Source organism: Cydia amplana, chromosome 3, assembly GCF_948474715.1.
Source record: "Cydia amplana chromosome 3, ilCydAmpl1.1, whole genome shotgun sequence".
In the NCBI taxonomy this organism is placed as follows: domain Eukaryota; kingdom Metazoa; phylum Arthropoda; class Insecta; order Lepidoptera; family Tortricidae; genus Cydia; species Cydia amplana.
In genome coordinates, this window is record NC_086071.1 from 3,028,532 (window position 1) to 3,040,020 (window position 11,489).

The window sequence follows — 11,489 nt, forward strand, 5'->3', positions numbered from 1 at the left end:
CGGGAAATGCTAACACACGCTGACTTGCCAGACGTCATGTATTTAATAACGAGGACTGATTCGGACAGCTGGGTATCACTTTATATTTGGAGATTTTTAACCGCCTTCAAAAAAAAAGGAGGTTCTCAGTTTGACCCGTATGTATGTATGTATGTATGTATGTATGTATATTTGTTCGCGATTATCTCGCGTTTGGCTGAACCGATTTTGATGCGGTTTTCAGAAAAGTGTTTCTTACATTCTGGAGAAGGTTTTAGTATACATAGATCTGTACCTAGTGGAACTCAGGTTTGGTGCAACATAGGCTCACGCTGTTTTGGTCATCCGACACGCCTTGCTCATCAAGCTTGGGAGAGCAGTACCCAAGATAGAGCTGATGCTGAACCCTGGATGTACCTAGTGGAACTCGGGATGTACCTAGTGGAACTCAGGTTTGGTGCAACATAGGCCCACGCTGTTTTGGTCATCCGTCTCATCTTGATGAGCACTTGGGAGAGCAGTACCCAAGATAGAGCTGATGCTGAACCCTGGCTGTACCTAGTGGAACTTAGGTTTGGTGCAACATAGGCCAACGCTATTTTGGCCATCCGTCACATCTTGATGAGCACTTGGGAGAGCAGTACCCAAGTTAGAGCTGATGCACCAAACCACCCTGGCTGGCAGGGTTCACCCTGGCTGTACCTAGTGGAACTCAAGGTTGGTGCAACATAGGCCCACGCTATTTTGGTCACCCGTCACATCTTGATGAGCACTTGGGAGAGCAGTACCCAAGATAGAGCTGATGCTGAACCCTGGCTGTACTTAGTGGAACTCAGGTTTGGTGCAACATAGGCCCACGCTATTTTGGTCATCCATCACATCATGATCAGCACTTGGGAGAGCAGTACCCAAGATTGAGCTGATGCTGAACCCTGGCTGTACCTAGTGGAACTCAGGTTTGGTGCAACATAGGCCAACGCTATTTTGGCCATCCGTCACATCTTGATGAGCACTTGGGAGAGCAGTACCCAAGAGAGAGCTGATGCTGAACCCTGGCTGTACCTAGTAGAACTCAGGTTTGGTGCAACATAGGCCCACGCTATTTTGGTCATCCGTCACATCTTGATGAGCACTTGGGAGAACAGTACCCAAGATAGAGCTGATGCTGAACCCTTGCTGTACCTAGTGGAACTCAGGTTAGGTGCAACATAGGCCCACGCTATTTTGGTAATCTGTCACATCTTGATGAGCACTTGGGAGAGCAGTACCCAAGATAGAGCTGATGCTGAACCCTTGCTGTACCTAGTGGAACTTAGGTTTGGTGCAACATAGGCACACTTTGTTTTGGTTAACCGACTTGTCGTCGTGTGCCTATGTTGCGGAGTTCCACTAGGTGGGTCGATGAACTTTTTTCTAACTGCCTTTAAAAAAAGGACGTTCTCAGTTTGACCCGTATGTATGTACGTATGTATGTGTGTATGTTTGTTTGTGATTATCTCGCGTTTGGCTGAACCGATTTTGATGCGGTTTTCAGAAAAGTGTTTGTTACATTCTGGAGAAGGTTTTAGTGTACAGTACATGGATGGTTTGAAAAACCAATTGGACCCGGTAGGTGGCCATGCTATAGGTATACCTACCAACAAATTTATGTTGCTAAAACCGATTTAGATAAAATAGTGGGAGTGGGAGTCGGACTCGGACTGGGACTGGGAATGGGAGTGGAAGTGGGAGCAATATACATACAAATCGTTTAGCACCAAAACGTCATATTATGTTGTGTTGCGATTATCATCGAGTTAGGCCATCACCAATATTAGTAGACTAAATGGAGAGCCTAACAAACTAGTATTTTAGCCCAAAACCTAAAATAAATACAGTATCTACCTATCACTAAAAAGTAAAAAATAAAATAAAATAAATAAAAAATAATTAAAAAATTAAATATAATCAAAAATAAAACCAAAATAAAATAACTTAATATAATATCTTTTTTAAAAAAAGGGAACCGCCTTCAAAAAACCAACCCACTGAAAAGTACAAAATAATTTTTATATGGCACCCCTTTACGTGTCTAGTCCCTATCCCACGGCGTAAAGAATTTTTTTGCCAAAAAGTAATTAATACCTAATAATAAGAAAATTAGTAATCATCCGGGTAATTAGTTTTTGAAGGCGGTGCCAAACCAACAAAAACAGTCTTTACTACCAATCAGAAAAACAATACGAGTACGTAGTACCTACAAGAACTAAATTAATGAGTAAACTAAGTATGTCTTTATAATGCAAGTAAGTACAGCGTTCTTCGTTGTCTAAAATATCGGTTCTCGGTTCTTTGGTTTGGCACCGACTTCAAAAACTAAGTAATTACCCGGATGATTATTAATTTTCTTATTATTAGGTATTAATTACTTTTTGGCAAAAAAATGCTTTACGCCGTGGGATAGGGACTAGACACGTAAAGGGGTGCCATATCAAAATTATTTTGTACTTTTCAGTGGGTTGGTTTTTTGAAGGCGGTTCCCTTTTTTTAAAAAAGATATTATATTAAGTTATTTTATTTTGGTTTTATTTTTGATTATTTTTAATTTTTTAATTATTTTTTATTTATTTTATTTTTTGATTCAAGAACACGATTAAAACGTTCACCACTCCTCTCAAAATCAGATTTAGCCTAACCGGGACTTGATCGCGTAAAATATCCGTACTTTGGCGACGGTCGCTTCTCAATAGAGGATGGACAGAGAGACTCATTCTGTATTTTTCTCTAGTATCGTCATCCGAAATAACAGGTTTTGATAAGTATACCTAGTGTTTTTTTTACGAGCAGGTGAATAACTCGCCTATTTTATTTTTTACAGAAAAAGTAGGTATGCTTCTTAAGAATGAAGATATGAATCTGACCGGGAACGTCGTTTTAAATATTAAAGCTATGACACACATTTTGCATACAATTGCGAGGCAGCGCTACGCTGCACTGTTAAAAGACAGAATGTGTGCAAACGCGCACTAGAAATAGGTTAGTTTATTCCAGCAGCGACCCGCGGCAATCCGCGAGGATCGCTCTTGACCCGACAAAGAGCCCAACAAAAGCTCACAAAACAAAACACATCTCACTGATCTGAAGAAACCAGACGTTTCATTCAAACGTAAGTATAAGCACGATTGTGGCTGTGCAGGAAAATGCCAGCGGCAAGTCTAGTATCTAGGTCATTTCGTTCTTACTCATTCTCCTTTCCCTGTGTCAAAATCCCTTCAAAAAGTCTCACTCCGCATGTTTTTTTTTCCTCGGGGAACATGTGTGGTATAATGGTGAGAAAATGAATGTTTACCTCATTTTAATCCTGTGAACCGCCATTGGTCTGCTTTTACATTAATTATCTACTAGGTACATTTATTAGTAGAGTTCCAATCCCGCTTACTTAATGTTTACCTGCCGCAATTAATTACCTTTAATTTTCATTAGTACTTGTTCCGTTATTTGTATTCGAGACCAGAATACGAAATGGAAGTCGCAAGAATCTTAAAACAAAGAGGAAAACGCGATTCGTGATCTCAATGTGTGTGCCTACCTACTTGTCTATGTATTCGTCAGCTTGGTTCAAGTGACATCTCAAGTTGGATATCACCCAAAGGCACTAGTATAATATCGTTTAACGTAGGTAGGTAAAATTTGATCAATACTCGTACCTTTAGATTGGATTGTTGTGCAACGTTTATAGAGGTGGCGCGGCGCCCGTAAACATCGCGTTGCGCTCCATTGAAATGTTATGTCTCTGAGGGCCATGTTTTATTGAAAAACTTTCCACTTCACTCCTCGCCGGCGCTCGCGCCCGCCACGCTGCCGCCGCCCGGACAGTGTTTGCGACTCTGAGTCGGTCAACAGCTATAAAATAACCATGAGAATGATGTAACACTAACCTACAAAAATTAACAAGAGCCCCGGTGTGAAAGATGATCCCTATCTATACAATTGAGCGTGTTACGGGCGTGCTTCCTCGTAAACAGTGGAGTAGGCGCAAGGTGGTCGGAGTAAATCGCTCCATTAGGCAGTTAAAAGCTCGTCGCTATCGCCGGGACATAACTCAGGCGCCCGTCTCCGCGCGGCCCTATAAATTACGCCTTTGTGCGAACGGGGCGTGCCCGCTTAAAATATGTACGACATTGTCTTCCCAGCGCACCTCCCCTTGTCATATCTTCTACTGAAATCCAGTGAAGGTCACTATCGGGTAAATTATCTATTCGTACGTTTTGCTAACCCGCACTGGGAATCGGAAAGTTTTATGTAGGTCGCTCCTGTCGCACCGGCAGCTAGTCGTATGCACGAGAGGAAAGGATCGGGCAATCATTCACACTTGCGAACGGTTCGTTTTACGGCGCTCAACGAAAGGTGGACCGAAACGTATACTCATATCATTTCACTCACATGTCTGTGAACTAGTTGCGGCAATGTATGGGTTGTATCGAATATGGATATCTTTTTATTAGGTAAGTATAGGTACCTATACTCTCTAAATATATCGCAATACTTGTAACAAATACGTATTACCTAACACCAAGTGCTGAAATTTTAATTTGTTCGGTTTCTTTGAGGGTCGCTTGTCGCAACCTAACCTAGCCAACTCACTGGAAGCCGTTGGTGGAGGGTTGCAGTTCCACAGGATGTAAAATAAATAGTGGGGATCTGTTTTAGGGCGTATTCGGTATCGTGTTCTGCTTAGGTAAAAGTAGGAGAATCAAACGGATCCCCACTATTTTTGTTACATCCTATAGGATGTAACAAAAATAGTGGGGTATGTAATTTAATTAAACCTACTTTTCTGGCAGCCGCTCAGGGTCGCAGTTCTAGCCGAACTTACGTTACTGGAAGCTGTTCGGACCGATAAGAGTCGCAGGTCTAATCTTACCTAATCTACTTAATATCAGCTGATCGGGTTCTTAGAGGGTCACAATTCTAATTCAACCTAAACAATTCGGTTAACTTCAGGTTCGTAGTTGTAACCTTACTAGAGAGTGTGTAAGGTCCCCGCTCTATTTATTTTACTTTTCAGTATCGTTTCGGTACCGTAAAGCGCTAAGATTTTTCAAAAACTCTTCTAACTGAACCCACACTGCACTTTGACGGAAAACGATGGCGAATGAATTTGGTAATCGCTTAATACGCAGCGTAGCCCAAAATAATCGTAAAAATAAAAAGCCTCTCTGAAATATAGGTACAAGTATTGCAACGTAAGCTCCTCCGACAATACGAGCTCCTACAGGGATTAAGTCATACGTGCTGAATCGCAGAAATTTAATACGAAATAAAAAACCGCCCGTTGTTTGAGTTTTCGAAATGAAAAAACATGAAATAGTCCATAATTTAGCAGAAGCAACGCCTCCATTCGCACGCACATGCCACTATTATTAGACTCAATGTGAGACAGACTATATCCTGCATTTGGTTGCTGTAACAGAATTAAACTGTTTAATTGTGCCCATAAAATTTAATTGTCGGACTCGGCGGAGCTATAGCTAGTCTCTAACTCCGCGTTAGCGTCTCTTACATGTATAGGTAGGTAGTAGATTCATTTAATCTATGATTTCCGCAGCGAAACTCGTAAATCTCTCACGTATAAACGTACTAAATCAACGTCACTTTAAATAGCTCGTATCGGCCCGCAAAAATAACATATTGTGTCCTTTTCGAGAGACATCGGAGGTTGAAAGGTATAAATAAGTGGAGATTTCGGTTAAACCCATGTCATTAGGCCTTAACAAGGCTTTGGGAGTCGTCGAGGCGGTGATCGAAGCTCGGTCAAGCGCGAGAGATAATGCCCGGCCGCCCCTCTGTCCCCGCCTTCGCTCAACTAAATACTACTCCTCCATGTTTCATCTACACTTCTCGCTATCGTGTATGATAATATTTTACACTGACGTACATCTGGATATTAAAATATAAATATTATATAGTAATAAATAATAAAGCATGGTTATTAACAGGCAATATTATAATAGTAGTAATCATTATAATTATGTTTTTACTCGGAGTTTAAATTAATATAGGTAGTAAGATATTGTATTAAAATTCAACATGTGTCAATAACCCTACAACTAATTATATGTTTTATCATTTTATAAAGTTCAATCTCGTCAACTCTTCCCTCTCACATGTGAAGTACTTAGTTTAGTATTGTAGTCGTTCTGTAAACTTTGCTAACGCTGTAACAAGTAGACTAGACCATTCCATTCGTAGACGATTCCGTTTTATAATAAAATTAACTCATGACTACGCTTTGTTAGCTTAATATTTTCAACTGTGTAAACTATATATAAATAAGCAAACTACGTATGTAAATTTAGTAGTGTGTTTTTATTTTAAATATTATAATACATTAACATTTATATAATGACACCGATACATTAACATATTCTTTGTATATATTGAAAATACCTACCTGCTTAAGTTTTATTTGAATTATGTGCAGACATGTGCAATTATGTGTTTACTTTGGTAACAAATCAAATTATTTTATTATATATGTTGATATTTGTTTTTAAATAGTCACGCTACTGGGTCAATTTCACCAAACGAGCATTTTTGTCTAATTCCCATGGAATTTTGAAATACCAACATTACACAAAAAAAAATATGCTGATAATTTGATAAAAAATATAATAAACATTAATTTTCTTATGGGGTAAAAATATTCATAAAACTATAAAAGTTATTTCAATTTAAAATTTTGGTCAGGGCACGGGAATTAGTGTGTCCATGGGAATTAGATTTTACTAGCACGAAAATTAGAACATGGCACAGGAATTGTTTTCTTAGCTTATTTTGGTAGTTAAAACTATTATTTATGTATATTTTAATCTACAATAATATACTTCAACCATACTGAAGCGGCATCGAACATATTTATCTACTTTAATTTTAGTTTCGGACGACAAATCTACGAAAGTATGATACACTAAAAACTACGTATTTGACTAATAGTTTCCTTGATTTTAATGGCAACTAATCTCTCTTTCTTAGTAAAATATATATATTTCAAAACAATACTTTGAGTAGTTGCGTAAACATGTCCGCCTTACATACAAAACTATTCATTAAAAAGTGTCATTATGTATCTGCATGTAGATAGGTACAAGGTGTATGATCTGCTTTATGGCCGTATAGGAAATGATACTAAGAAATAAATAGGGGCACAGAGAGAAGAAGTTATTGTGTAAGTTAATCTGAAGAAATCGAATATGCTGCCTTCATAAATTCATAACACAAACAATTGTTTAACCACATATGAGGTAAGGTGGGGTAAGACTATCACCGGGGTAAGACTATCACAGACAGACAGACATGACGAATCCATAAGGGTTCCGTTTTTTGCCATTTGGCTACGGAACCCTAATAAGGTATCTAATAGTATTACGGTTTTAATACCCCCCTGGCATTGTCTAAAATAACCGACTTGGTTTCACATTACATCTCAAAACTTTTTTTGTAGTAGAAGAACTGCGTTGCGAGACTTGCATCTTTTTACATGTAATGTTTTTGATAGGATCCCATCTCTTTTTGTAGGCTGTCCTTCTTTTCAGGTAATCATACCCATACCATACTGATACTATGTATACACATATCATAACTATATACATCTTTATTCATACTCACATCGTACATCGTAGTGTACCTTTACTTTCCCTACTAATTGTAAGAACTAAAAGGTAAATTTGTTATCGCATATATTTCTTTAGGATTACAAACTTATTTATGCAGTTATTAGATCTTTAGAACGTGACTAATATTGCAGTATTATTAGATTTTTATTGGCTTAAAAAGCTTAAACCTAATTACGTTTCAAATTTGGAACTTGTGGGTATGCTAGAAGTACCTTAGAATAATGATGATCGTGAGTGATTGTGTCAGTGACAAAACTAAGGGATTTTAAAGTGCATTAATTCTTAGATTACATGTTCAAATTAAATGTTATTTTGACCGTGCCACTTTATTTTGCTCGACTTGGCGGCGGCACTGCCGTGTCCCCAGATCCTTTGTCCTTCCCCGGGCTTCAAACTATCTCCATGCAAAATATCATCAACATGATATTGGTTCAGCGGTTTAAGCGTGACGAGATAACAGACAGACAGACAGAGATACTTTCGCATTTATAATATAGTAAGAATAGGATATATTTAATTTTTCTTGTATTATAAAAGCTAATTTATAATAACTAATCTATTAAACGAGCAATTCTTGTATATATTTCGGGGATCTCGGAAACGGCTCTAACGATTTCGATGAAATTTTATCATATATGAGGGTTTTCTGGGGTGAAAAATCTATCTAGGTAGGTGTTATCTCTGGAAAAACGCGCATTTTTGAGTTTTTAGGTAGGTAGGTACCTATATGTTTTCCAAGCAAAGCTCGGTCTCCCAGATATTTAAACTTTATACGGCATACGCTGTCAGCTGTCAAATTTACAAAAACAAAACATTGCAAATGTGATTCATTTTGTTTCATGTAACCTTAGGTACAGGTATTATAATATGTAATAATTCCAGAAATAGTTTTATGTTTATGTTATTTTAATGTTATAATATGATCAATGAATAAGGTAAGGTGGGGCAAGACTAACAGTACAAGGATTCCATACAAGTGATAGTCTTACCCCGGTGTCGTCTTACCCCACCTTACCTTACGTATTAAAATTGCCCGGGTTATTCGGGTCGATCCTGTATGTAAGTACTATAGTACTTATACTAAAAAACTATTCACAGATTTTTGTGCATTCTTTAAGATTTCCTTAAATGTAAAATAGAAAGATATACGTCGTATTATTATTACATATAATATATATTCAATGCCAATATATATAAGTAATAATAATATGATGTAAACATTGCCAATTAACTTACAGTGCCCCCAATAAAAGATTTGTTGACAATATATGTAATACTTTCTAATTCCCGTGCCACTTAATCAGCTGTTTTAGGTAAATTTGTTATGGGAATTAGGGCACGGAAATTAGAATTCGTAATAAAAAAATTCGCCAAAAATTTAAATCGTGTTTGACCAAACTGTTATGTTATCGCTTACATAAAGATACATAAAGGGCTCCTAAATATGACAATTGCTATTGAAAAGCTATGTGGAAAATAAAATTTATAAGGGGCATCGAAATTAGAAAAAAATTGTCGCCCACCCGGATTCCGAAATACTTACGCGATTTGCTCGAACACGCCGCGGCTTGACTTACATCCGCTTGCTTTGAGAGACAGCCGAATACTGCCAGTACAGGTGAGGCGGGACACGAGGCGGTTCAAATACAAACGTCGGCTGTCAGAGCCCTTTGAGTTTTGCCGACGAAATTTTACTCGCGCGCTCGGACAAAATTTAAACATCGATCACGAGTTATTTACCACAATGAAGTTAATAGTATATGTGCTCAGTGATAGTAAATATCATCTAGTTTAAGTATTTGACACTAAATTAGTGATACTAATGTAGAATTTTTCGTAGGATTTTTCATTATGCTCAAAAGTAGATTCCGGACAGGGCACGGGAGTAGTAATTTGAGCCTTTAGGTATTTTTATGTGTACTCTAAAAACCAACTAATCAGTGAATTCATATGGAACTCGGTGTGAAAGTGTGACTTCTTTATGTAAAAAAAAATTGGTAAGTATTGTCTGATGCTAACCCGCGATTTTCATCACGGACAGAAAAAAAATCGTGTTCAGAAATTGACCCTACTATGTTATATAAATTATTAACTGAAATAGATGTCATATATTAAAGAAAACTGGTGGGCTTCGTCACTTTTTCTTGAATATATGATATCTATTTCAGTTAATAATTCAATTATGTGGTTAACAGGAATAGCTCCTCCATTTTTAATTTAAAAATGAACTAAAACTATTTATTGATTTATATCAATAGTTACTCCAAGATATCTTGAATGATGTACTTACTACATGTTACTCCAAATAACATAATTATTTATGTTGAATTATACAAAGGCCTTTGCACATTTTTTACCAAATACATATACATGTTTGCATTTTAATTAATGATATGTCACGTTGGTGCGTGTACGAATACTTCGTTTATGGGAATAATTTCTACAAAATAACACATGTCATTCCATCATACATACATATATGTTTGTACCTAATTGAAATTACGACGAAACACGAATAATAAAGCTCCATTTACAGTAAAATGCGAACATGCCCATCGCGATGTCCGAGTGTCGTGTGTGGTCACTATAAACATTCGATTGCTCACTGCAAACGAGTTCTTTCACATTCATGTTCATTACTCCCCATACCTTTCCAACAAAGCGAGTTGATGTCAAGATATTGTGTCAGTTAACGTATTGAAATCGTGTTCATTCAGGCTAATTAAAGTGTACCCGTAAAAGCGTGATGCACACACATTTTTAATAAATACCTACGGTTGTCGCTGAGCTGAATACTGGTCATGACAACAAGTAGAGTTCATCAGAAGCTTTTGTAACAAAGTTCCAACAATATCCCCACATATATCAATAGGTAAATCTGCTCTTCCAAGTATCTTTTTGTTGCGATTCACATAATAATGCTCGCAGCGTAATCACCTTCCATCGACAATGTATTATCTCGTCGAAGGAGGCTATTATTCAGGTTTCCCATTTTCAAAGGATTCCCCATGTGACCGGGTAGAGTGCGCTCTTTACCCGGGAAAAGTATTCGCAAATAAAATGTTTATCCTTTACAGTTCATTTGAGATATTGAGATTGTTTCATCGACTAAATTTCGATGAGTAGATATTGTTGTCAAGCAGATAGCTACTCTCACGTGAGCCTTATTTATATACTGTAGTGATACTCGTCACCAAATGTAAAAGTAGGTTAATCAAAATTTCAGAACTATCAAATTATATAAAAAATATACTTGAGGCAAATATTATTTGTTATATTTGTCGAACAGATTGCTTGCGAAGATTCATAAGTATAAGTTTAAGTACCTACATAGACATAAATTTCAGCATTATTCTACATCTAAATACAGAACCTGACATCCATTTATATAGATTTCTAGGACAGGTTATGAGTTTGATCCGGATTAGATTGAAGTTATTTTTCACATTTACTGCTCAAAATCCATAACAAACAATGGTTTATAATTCAAGATAGGTTTCAGATTTCTTCGCAGGTACAGAAATAAAAATGGAAGTATTTTTGTGCTCCTCAAGTATAATATATATATATATATTTTGAGTTATGAAATAATCATTTATTTACAAACAAGATATATACAGTAGTATTACTAAAAGAAATTAAAAACTAGCTTAAATCTAAAATAGGCCCTTGAGGCATTGTACCAAGGATGCTGGCGGCTTTTAAAATTATGGCGCTTTCCGCCGCCTCGCCCGCTTTTACATTAGTCCGTTGGAGGTGGGACGGTGCCAGCGTGTCTACGCAGGTATGCTACCTGCACCACCCACACCAACATCCGTCCCAAGCTATTATAATTGATAACAAACCTATTTTCTG